Source organism: Miniopterus natalensis, chromosome 4 (assembly GCF_054644295.1).
Source record: "Miniopterus natalensis isolate mMinNat1 chromosome 4, mMinNat1.hap1, whole genome shotgun sequence".
Taxonomy (NCBI): domain Eukaryota; kingdom Metazoa; phylum Chordata; class Mammalia; order Chiroptera; family Miniopteridae; genus Miniopterus; species Miniopterus natalensis.
In genome coordinates, this window is record NC_142084.1 from 62,556,844 (window position 1) to 62,569,931 (window position 13,088).

The window sequence follows — 13,088 nt, forward strand, 5'->3', positions numbered from 1 at the left end:
AGGCCGAGAGAAACGGCGGGGGTGGGCTTTGCAGTTTTATTCTCAGGTTTGCGTGGGCGCCCGCGCGGCCTCTCGGGCTACGTTGTGTATGAGTTCCTGGGACTGGCCCAGGTGCTGGGTGTTTGGAGCGGGCTTCCCAGTCTCGGAGGGGACGAATCAGACCCATTTCATGGGCAGGGAAGCCAAGGCCAGCTCTGTTTCAGCCTCAGAGAGCCCCGCGTGGGACCTGCGCAGTACCTCTGACTCGCTAGGTCTCAGTTTCCTCATCTGTAACGTTGACCCTGAGTTTGAACAGGACTAAGGCCAGACCAGGCCTTTTGATTCTCAGCGATCTGTCTCTTTGTAGGTCCAAAGTTCCCCCCACAGCCAGGGCTCCTTAGCTTTTGAAGACCACAGACCGTATAGAATGGGAATAATTATTATAAATTAAATAACATTCTCTTTCATGGCTCCCTGTACCCCCAGAGAGAAAGCTACACTGCTTTCAGGCCTGGGAAGAGGCCACCATCTCCCTGGCCCACGGAGCTCTGGACACAGGGCCTCCTCACTGTTCTGGAACCTGCCAGACTCATTCTCTGGGTCTTTGTCCTTGCTGTGCCCCCTGCCTGCAATGCTCTTCCACCCCCACCTGAAGCCCCTGAATCAACTATATTTCAGGAAGCCCAGGGAGCTGAGCTGAAAGGAAGGAAGAAAAGTGGGGATAAAGGGGGTGAAGACCCCAGGGAGAGGCAGGGGCTCCCAATAAAGTCACAGGCACCTCCTAATACACCTGAAGTAGGCTGACCCTCACCCTGATACTGCCTTCCTTCTGGCCCAGAGAGTCTCCCACATGCCCCAGGCCTGGGAAGGGGAGTATGGGGGTATGGGTTTGAATCCCTCATCCCTCCCACCTCACTGCGACCTTGGGCAAATGCTTACCACATTCTGGGTCTCAGTTTCCCCATCAGGAAAATAGAAGGGTGCAGTGATGGGCACAAGATAGGTGCCCACAGCTCCTGCCTGCATCCCTAGGCCTCTTCCCACTAATGGATTTGGGACTCTTGAGTGAGGGCCCCACAGCCAGAAGCCCTTTCTAGTGGCCCAACCTTGACCCCGCAGGTCTGGGGCCTGCTCTAGCTTCCCCAGCCTGGGGGGTTTCTGGAGGACCAAGCTGGGGCTGAGGCCTCTCGGGTCCCCAGTCTCACTCAGGGTGGGCCAGACCCCCAAGGCTATGATGTAAACCATAGAGTATAGTCAGTGTTCCTGGTGTGGCCCTGGACATACACCCAGAAGTGGGTTCATGGCCCATTGCAATTACTATGTGCCAGGCTTAGTGTTGGGCATTAGGGCACAGTAGTACCTTTGATCTATCCAGTCCATCCTCCAAGGCAAGCTGGGTCATCAGAGCTCCCCCTTTAGTTCCAAATGTGGCACTTTTCATCTACATATTTGGCTATCAGGTCCTCATGCATACCTGGGTGATTAAACCTATTGTCCAGATGTGGAAACTGAAGCTCAGAGAGCTCCTCCCTGGGGGCCAGGCCAGTCCACCCTGGGGCTCACACCTGCCAAGAGGCCTTGCTGGTACCCACAAGCTACCATTGTCCTCCCTGGGGAGGCCTGGTGTGGGGCTGAGTCACTGGGTGGAGCAGCCTGTGGAGGCTCCCAATAGGCTGCCACCTCTGCCCAGCCTTAAGATCCAGGCACACTCTACAGGGTCCTGGCACAGGGATAGGCAGCCAGTGGCTGGTGCCAGGGATCCTTTAGGGAGGCCCACAGCCCACCCCCATCAGCCTGACTTCAGCATTTTTTATCTGAGTGTCTCGGGCTGGAGCCAGAGAACTACCTCCCTGACCTGCTGCCTCTTTCCACCCCAGCTGACCTACTGTGGTCACCCCAGACTGGGGACCCTGCAATAAGAGACGTAAAACTAATGCCATGGACAGGTTTCCACCAGTGGGGGTGGGAAGTCAGGGGACGTGGCATGGTGGTAGAAGCTGCCAGAAGACAGTCCCAGTACGTGTTTGGGCCACAGTTGTTCATGGGGAGAATGTAATTGGACTTGGGACTTCAGAGCCACCTTCCTGACATCCATTTTCATTTGTCTCCAAAGTGGGTACCTTCTCCTGGGGTGCGAATAGACTCCCTCACTCTCCTACTCCACCCAGCTCCTCTCCACATTTCAGGAGATGTGGCAGGAGGGAGAAGCGCTTATCACTCAAGCCAGACCTCTCACACATACCTCACTTCCTCATCCCAGTGTGCGCTCCCGCAGGGGTGATGGCTGCCTCTGGAGCTGGGGGCTTCTTGTTCCATTCAACCCCCATGGAAGGGCCTGACCCTAACAAGTCCATATTCACCATGCTCTCCTCCCAGGCCCCTGAATCAGGGCCCATTCATTCACCCTTCCTTCCTTCCTTCCTTCCTTCCTTCCTTCCTTCCTTCCTTCCTTCCTTCCTTCCTTCCTTCCTTCCTTCCTTCCTTCCTTCCTCCCTCCCTCCCTCCCTCCCTCCCTCCCTCCCTCCCTCCCTCTTCCTTTCTTTCCTTTCTTTCCTTTCTTTCCTTTCTCTTTCTTTCTCTTTCTTTCTCTTTCTCTCTCTTTCTCTCTCTTTCTCTCTTTCTCTCTTTCTCTCTTTCTTTCTTCTTTCTTCCTGGGAGTTTCTCCTGGGCCCTACTGGTTGGACCTGGGGACAGGGGGTCTCCCTGGAGATGGGATGGGGGCTTATTACCCTCTCCAGATGAGGGAGGGGATGCTGGCCATGGTGGGTGTTCAGTGGATGGTGAAGCAGCAGTTCCACCAGCTGCTCCCCAGGCATGACTTCTCTGGCACTCTCAGATGTGAATATAAGGAAGGGAGGGGACCCAAGAATGCTTTCACCCCTGCCTCTCCCCTGGAACTTGTACTGGGGAGCAGGTGGCCCATGAGAACTGGGCAGGGGGTCCTGAGGGTGACCAGAGCCCCAGTCTCATGCTTGGGTGTCAGATAAAGATCCAGAAGTTTCTCTGAACATGTTCCACAGGACCCTGAGGTCCCTGGGGTGAATCCCCTGACCCAGAGACACTGAGTGTGACTAGAAGGAGGAGTGAAGTTGATGGACAAAGAGCAAGGAGCACTCTAGGCAGAGGAAGAGTAGGGGCAAAGTTGGGGAGGTGGGGCTGCACAGGGTATATTTAAGGAATGGAGGCAGAGGAGCCAAAGTGGAAGGGCAAGGCCTCAGATCCCACAGAGAGGGGTTGGGTCTTAATGATGAGGGCATTAGGGAGCCATGGTGGAGATTTGAGCAGGAGAAGGATGTGATCCCAGTGGCTTCCTGTAGAGGAGGGTTCAGGGGGGAGGAGGAGGGATGGTCATTAGGGGAGAGAAGGGCTGGCCGTGGGCAGATGAATCAGGTAAATTTGGGATAGATTTGAGGGGGAACTAAAGGGTTGCCCTTGGGGTGGGGATGAGGAGGCAGCTACCAATCAGTGTCGAGTGTGGGGCTGGGGACCTGCATGAATTAATAGTGGTGCTTTTCTCCTAGCAAGGATGACTTAGGGCCAGTGACAGTTAATGAAAAGGGCTGGCCAGGAGGGACTCTGTGCCAAGGGGTGGTGAGTGAGTGAATGAAAGAATGAACACTGACCTGGACCGAACCCAAACCCAGGCTGGGTCCCTCACCCAGGCAGAGCCTGACCATGGCACTGCCTCTTTCCACTGGACCCCCCACCCCACCTGCCCTGTGCCCATCCATCCTCAGGGCCCAAGCCACCTGCTAAGGGTAGACCCTCCCCTTCCTGGTCTGGTGCCCCAGGTGGCCCTTAGCTCCTGACTCAGGTGCCCTAGGGCCTATACCTCTGCATTCCAGGGCAGCCTGTGCAAACATGGGGCGCTTCCCTCCCTTCCCCTATGGGCACTGTCTGGCCCAGTTCCCTAAGGTGGTAGGGGGATGGTGGGAGGGGTAGGCAATAGGGAGCAGGGCTGGATTCCTGTTGCCTACGCACCCACCCACAGAGTGGCCTCACTGACCTCTGCTCATGGTAACATGGAAGATGCTCTTGTCCCCCCTGGGGGTGAACCCCTTCTCCTGAGACTTCTCCAGATCCCCCAAGCTTCTCCCAGGAGAAAGCAGGAATCACCCTACTGTTCAGATGGGGAAAATGAGGCCCAGGCCCCCACCTGAGGCTGGCCAGGCTCCTACACTGGATTCACCTGGCCTCCCAAGCGCCTTACCTGCTCCCTGGTGCCTTCCAAAAATGGGGGAAGGGCATTCCAGACTGCCAGCACCTGCCAGGCTAAGGAGTGTGGGTGGGTCTTACTCAAGGGCCCTGGGGAAAAACCAGGAGGGTAATGTGGTCTTACTGGGGGCATGGGAGCTGAGCTGGAAATGCCGAGGTGTCCCTGGGCTGGTAAGGGTTATCTGAAAGAGGGCACAACTGGGGCAAAGGCCAGGAAATGGCATGGCAAGCCATCCCCTGGGTATGCTGAGCGCCATGAAAAGCCCATGGCAGTTAGTGGTACTGACCCCAGTCCTAGTCACCGTGTCTGGACCCCAACCCCACCCTGGCCTCCTCCCCTGCCCCAGTTTAGCCCACCCCCACCCCAAAACCTCACCAGCCCTCCAGATTCCCCCCCTCCTGTTCATCCAAACATCTGTCAGTTTCTAGGCCTTTGTCCTAGCTGTGCTCTCTTCCCAGGCCACCCTTCCTCTTGTTGTACCTGGCTATCTCCTCCTCATACTTCAGCCCTTAGATTGAGTGCTGCCTCCTCCAGGAAGCCTTCTGGTTTTAACAGAAAAGTTTGGGGCCTGAGAGGTGGGTGTCCAGAGGAGGAAATGGAGAATAAGTCCTGCTCCCAGCCTCCTGGCCTGGCTCACTAACAGATCTGTGTTCAAATCCTGGCTGTACCATGTCTTGGCTGTATGACACTAAGCAGGGGCTGTCCCTTTTGGGCCTCAGTTTCCCCTTCTAAAAATCAGGGCACTGGGCCCCAAGAGATGCCATGTTGTGATTTGTCTTTGTGTATCATTTCATTGAGTCTAACCCCCACACCCTGTGAGGTGATGACCGTTATGGCATTCGTTTTGTAGTTGGGGAAACTGACACACAAAGGAATGTAGCCACTTAACCAAAGCCACACAACTGGGTGGTAAATCCAGGCAGGGTTCTATGCCCAGGACCTGAGGACATGGTCCCTGGGTGGGTATTTAGGCCAGTTTTATAGAAGGAGCAGGTTGATGGGGTCACCTAGGTGCTGGCTTTGTGCCTGGCACTGTGATGCAATTTTTATCCCCAGTATCTCCTGTGACGTTCCAGCCAGCCTAGCTAGTGGGGCGCTGTGATTGGCTCCATTTCACAGAGGAGGAAACTGAGGCCTAAAGAGGTTGAGCCAACCCCATGTGCTCCCTCCTGGCTGGGATTTGACATGGCCCAGCTGCACGTTTGCAGAGGAAACAAACAAGTTGCACAAATAGGTCATCAAGAGGCCTGAGGATGGAGGCAGATCTACTTGGGCCCCTGGGGGTCTGGGCTTAGGCCTGGCCCCTGCTTGCTGCTGTGTGGATGGAAGTTTTCAAATGGCCAGTGGAGAGTGTATGTGAAGCAGGATCAGAGGGCAGGAGGTACCTGGACTCAACTGAGTTCTCTGTACTCCTAGTATTGGAGGGGAATATGCAAAGGCTGGCCTTGTCTCCCCCCCCACACACACACACTTCACCTTGCCCTTTCAGGGGTGAAAAAGACACAAAGCCCAGAGCTATAAAAGGAGGAAAATCTTCAAATTTGACTACATAAAAACACAACCTTTCTGAATTGTAATAGACTCACAGATGAAGTTAGATGAAGTATGATAGCTGGGGAGAAAATACTTGCAACATCATAACAGAAAAAAGATTTGTGTCCTTCCTATACAAAGAGTTCCTACAAATCAATTAAAAAGAATTTTAAAAAACCCAAACAAAAAAACTGGGCAAGGAAATGAACAATTAGTTCATACAAGAGGAAATACAAATGGCCAATGGAGAGACAGCAAAAACAAAGCATGAAGTCACTTATGACTAAATAAATGCAAACAGATGCAGAAACAAACCACCTTTTGCCTTTATAGTTGGAAAAACAGTAAAAGATTGGTCACATCCTGCAATGGTGAAGGTAGATGTAGGGACCATTGTGGGGTGCTTATTAGAATTGAGAAACTCTACATCCCTTTGAATTTCCCTTCCAATTCCAGTGCTAACACCTATAAATCTAATAAAAGTGGTAGCACAAGCAGGGATGTTCAATAGAATGTGGTTTATGGCAGCAACTATTTGGAAAAACCTCTGATGTCCAACAAAGGGGATGTATAAGAAGACATGGCCATGAGCAGAACACTTTTCTCCCCTTACAGCAGAGGGGTCTGCACATGGGCTCTGAGCAAGGAAGATGTCTGAGGCAGACTCTAAATGTATAATACAAGTTTGAGACCACTGCACCATTTGGGGGTAGCATTTTTTTGTAAAGGAAGAAAGCACGTATTGAAAACGTATAGGAGGAAATGCTCAAGGTTTCAGTGGTTACTCTGGGTGGGGGGACTTTCAGTTCTTTATCATTTAAGAGGTGGGATTAATGGAGGGTGGGCTCTATTTTCTGTGTGTGTGTTGTTATTTTTTAAATTAAAAGAAAGTTTAGTTTTTCAACTCTATGCTGAAACTGTGTGACCCTGCAGAGACACAGAATGGGGGGCTGGGTTTCCACTGTGGGGGCTCCCCAACCACTTTGGCAACAACGCTCACTGGGTGTTCCCTGGATGGGGCAGGCTTCTAGCTGCCCTGGGGTCTTCTGTGAACAACTACTGGTACCTGGGGAGGCCACCCCATAGTGATCCTGAGAGTGAGCAGGGTACAAGGAGCACTGCAAAGAGAGCCCAGTATGATTGTGCATCCACTCAGGGCTGGAGTTCTTATAAATTGAAGGGGATTAGTGACAAAGCCCATGAGGGTCAAGGCTGGGTCTCCTGGTATCCAGGCAGATGCTTGGAGAACAAGGACGGGGGGGGGGGGGGGGGGGCTTCCTAGAGGGCAGGGACGGCCCCAAGCACTGCCTGGGAGGAACTGGGTTACAGATCTTCCCCTCTGGAAGTTGCTGGTCTGTTTTCCCATTTGTGTTGAGGGCCTGCCTCCAATCCCTGTAAGTCCCCCAGCTCTGGTTTCCTGGGCCTGGCTTCCCCATCACCACACTGTCTGGTGGGGGGGATCTGGCTCCCTCTCTGCTTCTCCCACCCCAAGCTAGCCCCAGGGCAGGGCACTATGGAATGCTGGATCCCAGACCTCTCTGTGCCTCACTTACAGGGTTGCAGAGAAGGCGCAAAGAAGAACAAGAAAATTCACCCACCAGTTCCAAACTCCTTCCCCACCTGTGGCTTGGCTATGTCAGCAATGCAGGGGCCCAAGAGGGCCCCAGAGCTGGGCAGACACCCACAGCCAGGGATGGGGTCTGGGCAGGCCCAAAGGAAAAGGAAGAATCTGGGAGAGAAGGAAACTGGGGGACACAAAGCACACATACAGTGTGCTCCCTGGCCTAGCCTTCTCCTAGCCTCCTCAGTTACCCTGTCCAGCCACACTGGCTCCTCCTCACTGCTCCTTGGACACATGTCTCATTCTGACCTCAGGGCCTTTGCACAGCTGGTCCCTCACCCAGGAACACCCTCTGTCCTCACTCTCGGGCCTATCAGGCTCGATGGTTACCTTTCCCCCTTGTACCTATCAATATTCAAAACCATCTGATCGGCTTGTTCAGTGCCCTCTACCTCCAGTTCCACAAGGACAGCCCCTGGGCCTAGCCTGGTCACCCCTGCATCCCCAGCTGGGCCTGGCACACAGTGGGCACTCAATGAATTGAGAGGATGAATTGAACAGTGGTTTCATTTCACAGGTGAGGCTCAGAGGCCTGTCCTACAGCTAGTGGTGCCTGGAAGCCCACTTTCTCCAGCCCAGGGCAGCTGGAAGGGCCACCAAACAAGCCTGTGGGTCTGTGTGTGGCAGCAGCAGCTGGGGCTCTGGAGCCCCAGCCCCCACCGGGAGTGCAGGAGGAAGGGTTGAGGGAGGAGGAGGGGAGGCAGCAGCTGGCAGCTGGCCCTGGGCCAACTCTGAGCCTCTGCTGGGAGGGGCATCGAAGGGCTGTGTCTCTGTATCTCTCTTTCTGTCTCTCTCCCTTACTCAGTTTCTCTCTGTCTCTGTCTGTCCCTGTCTCTCTTTGTCTTTCTGTTTCTCTCTCTCTCTGTCTCTTTTTTTATTGTCTGTCCCCCTCTGTCTCTCTCTATCACTGTCTATCTCTCTCTTCCTCTGTCTCTCTCTCTCTGTAGAGTGCTTGTGGGAACCCTCTCTGGGCCCAGAAGTGCTGGGCACAGGCACCTGGTAGATCACAGGCTGGCAGTATAAGCCTTGGGCAGGTGGGGGGCAAGGGAGGCTTCCTGAGGGAGAAAGCAATCCTGATGGCGTCTCAGCTGTAGGCTCTGAAGCTGCTGTGGGGTCAGAGCTGGGTGGCTAGAGGGTCTCTGGGAAGGGGTATGAAGGCAGAAGTGATCCTGGTTGGAACACTGTCAGTGCAAAGGCCCTGAGGCCCAGGGGCCACCCTCAGCCAAGTTCCAGTTCCTACCCCCAGGTTACCTGGCAAGCTGGCCTAATAGAACCTGCCCACTGCTCCCCCTTTCGGGCCCCAAGGCCTGGCCCTGGGGAGGGTGGGTAGGAAGGATTTGCATGCTTCAATTAGGGCACTGGGTGGGTCTGGGAGCTGGGTAACCCCCCCCAGGACCCTCAGCCCCCAGATCAACATCCCCCCTTCCCCCTCTAGCACATCAATCTGCCAAATCTCACTGGCAATAGAATCCATCATTGCAGAAATATCCTCTGGGGGCTGTGGCTTAATCACCCCCTGATTTGCATTTCTGCATATTAATGATGGCAGAGTTGCTAATTTTGCTGCATTATTTTAAAGGCACAGAAACTCTGGAACTGCTGAGGGGGTGAGGATGGGGCCTTCCTCATGGTGTCTGTGAGTACAGGATCCTTGCCCCTTGGTGTCACCCATATCTTGTATCTCCCTACCCCCCAGGCATGAATCTTGGCATCAGCCAGGGGGACCAGGATTCCGGAAGTTTCTGCAGATGGCTCCATTCTGAGAATCCTACACTGGGAAAGTTGAGAATTTAGGATCAGAATCTATCTTCAAGGCTTTGGATTCTGTCACAGATCCTGAATGATGCTATCGACCCACCTCCTGAGTTCAGGCCAGAACCCGGAGCCCCTCCACAGCCCGAGCGGTGGGCTCCCCCTCCAAACCTGCCTCCACATTTGGCCTCTGGCTAGCTCAGCCTCAGGATGCCTGTCAGTTCCCACTTGTTGAGATGGCCTACCTCTAGGCCTTTGCACATGCTGTTCCCCTGCCTGTGTGCTGGTCCCTTTCCTACAAGATCATCTTTCCCTAGAATCCTTCCGTGCCACTCTGTACCACGCACTTGCCCAGTCCTGCCACCTTCGCGTCCCCGATCGCAAGCTGAGAAACCAGCAAACTGCCTCGAGGCCAGGTGCTCAGGGTCACGCAGGCTCCTTCCAAAGCCCTCCCCTCCCAAAGCCCCGAGGTACGCACCTGGGTACGTGCTGCCACCTGGTGGCACCCCGAGGAGATGCCGCGGGTCTTCCTCGGAGCCCCAGCCCCATGGAGCCCGACCCGCACTCGGGGACCCCTGGAAACCCCCAGTTGGGGGGAATTCCGAGTCAGCCAGATTCCCCCAGGCCCGGGCGCGCGGGCGCCAACCGGGGGGACGGAGGGGCTGAATGGCGAGGAAGGAAATGAGGGCCCCACTCGGCTGTCCATTTTGATCCCTGGGGACCTTCCAGTCCCACTTTCACCCTAATGTAACCATTTGACTCCCACATCGATCCCCGGCCTGACCTGGTTGGAGAAGGGACCACCCGGGCCGGGACCCTCCTTCGCGCGCGCTGGGACTAACGTGCCGCAGGGCCCGCGCCGCGGCCGCTGTCCATCAGAGGGCGCTCAGCGCCCAGAAATGCGGGCACGCCCGCCGAGTGCGGCTGCGACCTGCGCACTTGCGTGCCGGAGCTCCATTTGGGTCCCTGAGCCTGCACGTGTGCAGGCTCGAGTGTGTGTGCGATGCACCTGGGTTGGGGCACGTGCGTAGAGAAGTCCACTAGTGCCAAGATGTACTCTTACGTGTACGCGGCTCAGCTGTGTTCGCCTGTGCTCACTCATGCTCACATTCTGAGTCTTGCTGACAGATACACGTGAACCCATGTGGACGCTTGGGGGCTCCAGCATGCTGTAAACTCTAGTGTGTATTCTAGCATGTTCGTGTGCTCACACGTGTTAATGTTTACATGTGTGTTATGGCATGTTTCTGGGGATGCACACACATGCTGTGACAGTTCGCTTGGATACTATATGCTCAAGTGTGTCCACATGTGTATATGTGTCCTGGTGTGCCCACACACATGTGTGTTCTGTGAGGCATGTTGCTTGTTCCCAAATGTGCACATGTGTTGGGCACGGCCACAGGTCTACGTCTTTTTATGCTTTGATCTGGTCACCTACCCTCTCTCAGGCAGTCATACATGCATGCTCTCCTGTGTGGCCCAGCATATTTGCACATGCATATGTCCTGGCAAACATATATATCCACATACTCTGGCATGTTTATGCATGGTCACACATGTACATGTCCAGGCTCAGTGTTACCTCTGGTTAGTGCTGGCCCCCCCATTTGATCCTCTCCTCCATCTCGTTTCTGTCCCTTGTCCTGATCTGGGTCTAAGTTGCTGCCTGCAGGCCCATGAGGGCCCATGCTCTGTGAAGGCACCCCCCCATCTCTGGCACCCAGTGAACACCCAGCTCAGAGGCCCTACTGGCTGAAGTCCAACGCTGTGATAATAGGGATCCATGCCCAGCTCCGGCAACACAGCCACAGCCAGCCAGCCCCAAACAGAGGTTCTAGCATTTCAGACAGCCATTAGCAAAGGAGGGACCCTCCCTGTAATCCTACCCACCCCTTTCCACTCCCAAGGCTGGATGCGGAGCTGTTTCCCTCCTTCTTACTGTTCCCTCTCCACCCACAAACTCCTATTCATCCTGCAGGGCCCTGTCATATTGGCCCCTCTTCTAAGACACCTTTCCTAGTCTCCTGGGCATGAATAGATGTGACACTACCATAGAGAGCAGGCAGGATGCCAGCTCCCTTGGCTCCCAGCCCTGCTGGATGACCTGGGGTGGTCCAGGCCAAGTCTGCAGACAAGAGCCTGTCATCAGTGGTTCTTCAAAGGTGGACCTCCAGGTATGGGTGAATGCTGGTTCCTGGGTGCCACCTATGGCTGTTAACATAGCTGACAAGCTCCCCAGGTGGCTCTGATGTGACTGTCCCTTTGCTGTAGCTCCTTTCTTCTATTTCTCTGTCCTCTCTGTCCATCTTTCCCCTCCCTCTTTCTCTTCCCTCTATCCCTCCCTCCCCTTCCTCCCTTCCCTCCCTGTTTTACCTCTTTCAGTTCCTCTGTCACCCCCTGGCCCTGGCCACTTCCCCCACCCAGCCCTCATGGGCCATCTCCTTGGCAACGGTGGCCACAGGGTCAGCCACTCAATCAATCTTTTCTCACCCCTGCAGCCCAGACCCTGGACCCAGAAGATGACAAGGAAGTGGGGTCAGGCCTGGGTATTTGGGGGGACGACGACACTGTGGGATTAGGACAAGGGCCCCTCAGCCAGAGCAAGGGTGGTAAGACTCAGAGAGGGTGAGTGGGTCCCTTGGGGTAGGGTCAGCAGGGTCAGAGGTCAAATGAGCCCTGGGCACAGAGGGGTGGTATGACCCTCCTAGGTCTCAGTTTCTCTCCCAAGGCACATCCAGATTCCAATTCCAATCCAGGCCAGTTCTTTGGAGCACTCACTATGTGTGAGGCACAGTTCCTCAGTCCACCAGGAGGAAGGTATGGTCCTTGCCACAATTTACAGCCGATGACAAGGCCACCCAGTCAGGCACTGGTCAGGACAGGCACTAGAAACCAAGGCTGCATCCACAATACACCAAACATCGAGTTCACATTCTAGCTCCTGAGCTGGGTGCTATCACTGCTTCTGGAGGAGTCCACCATTACTGCTTCTAGACTATTCCTCTATCACTGCTTCTGAAGAGTCCACCATTCCAGCTCTGAGCAGCTCACCATTCTAGGTCCCCTGGGAAGCAGTCAGGGGCCTTCCGGTTTTTATCATGTAAGATGGGGCAGAGGAAAGTTCCCAAACACCCCAAAAGGAATAGGTTTTCTCCCGTGTTGGCAGAATGATGGGCGTAAACTCTGCAAAGCAGCATAGAGGGGTGGGGGCCACAGGGGCCCACCTACAGGTCGATGAGCTTGGCCCTGCAAGGACATTGATCGCTAAGTACATTTGTATGGATCCTGGGACAGGTAGCCTGGGCCCATGGGGAGGGGATGCAGAGGGACCTTGGGGCAGGGGGGTTAGCGGGGATGCTAGGGGGGTGATGGGGGGTTGGGGGAGAGCAGAAGACAAAAGGTAGACCCTTTCTGAATCTCAGTTTTCCCATCCAGGCAATGAGGGCAGATGGAGATGTGGAGGGGTTTGCAGTAGGCCTCTTGGGGACCCTTTTGAGGAGGAGGTAGCTCAGAGAGGTCAGGCTGCTGGCCCAGGACCACACAGCCTGGGGGTGGGGGCCGCCACGGGCTGTGCTGATGAGGGGAGACAGTCTTTCCCTAGCACTGAGCTGGGGTCCAGGCTTGACTATGGGGCTCCCCTCCCTGCTGGCCTGGGCTGGGCTGCCGGCCCTTTAAGAGCCTCATTTTGGCGCCGCCTGGAGGTTATTGATCGCAGTCTTGGAAACGCGATTAGATTACCCGGGCTGGGTACAGCCCCGCCCGCCAGGCAGGGGCCATGGGAGAAGTGCAAGCCTTCTTGTAATCCGCTTCCCAAGGGCAAGGGGCCAGGTAGAGGGTAGGGGAGTAAGGGGTGGTCTCGTGCTTGGGGGCTCCCCGGGTACTCTGATGAGGGGGGTGCATCACTGGGACCCCCATTCTGTGGGTTTAGAGATAGAGGCTCAGAGAGGGGTGCCATAGTCAGGAAGACCCATTTATCCAGCTGCA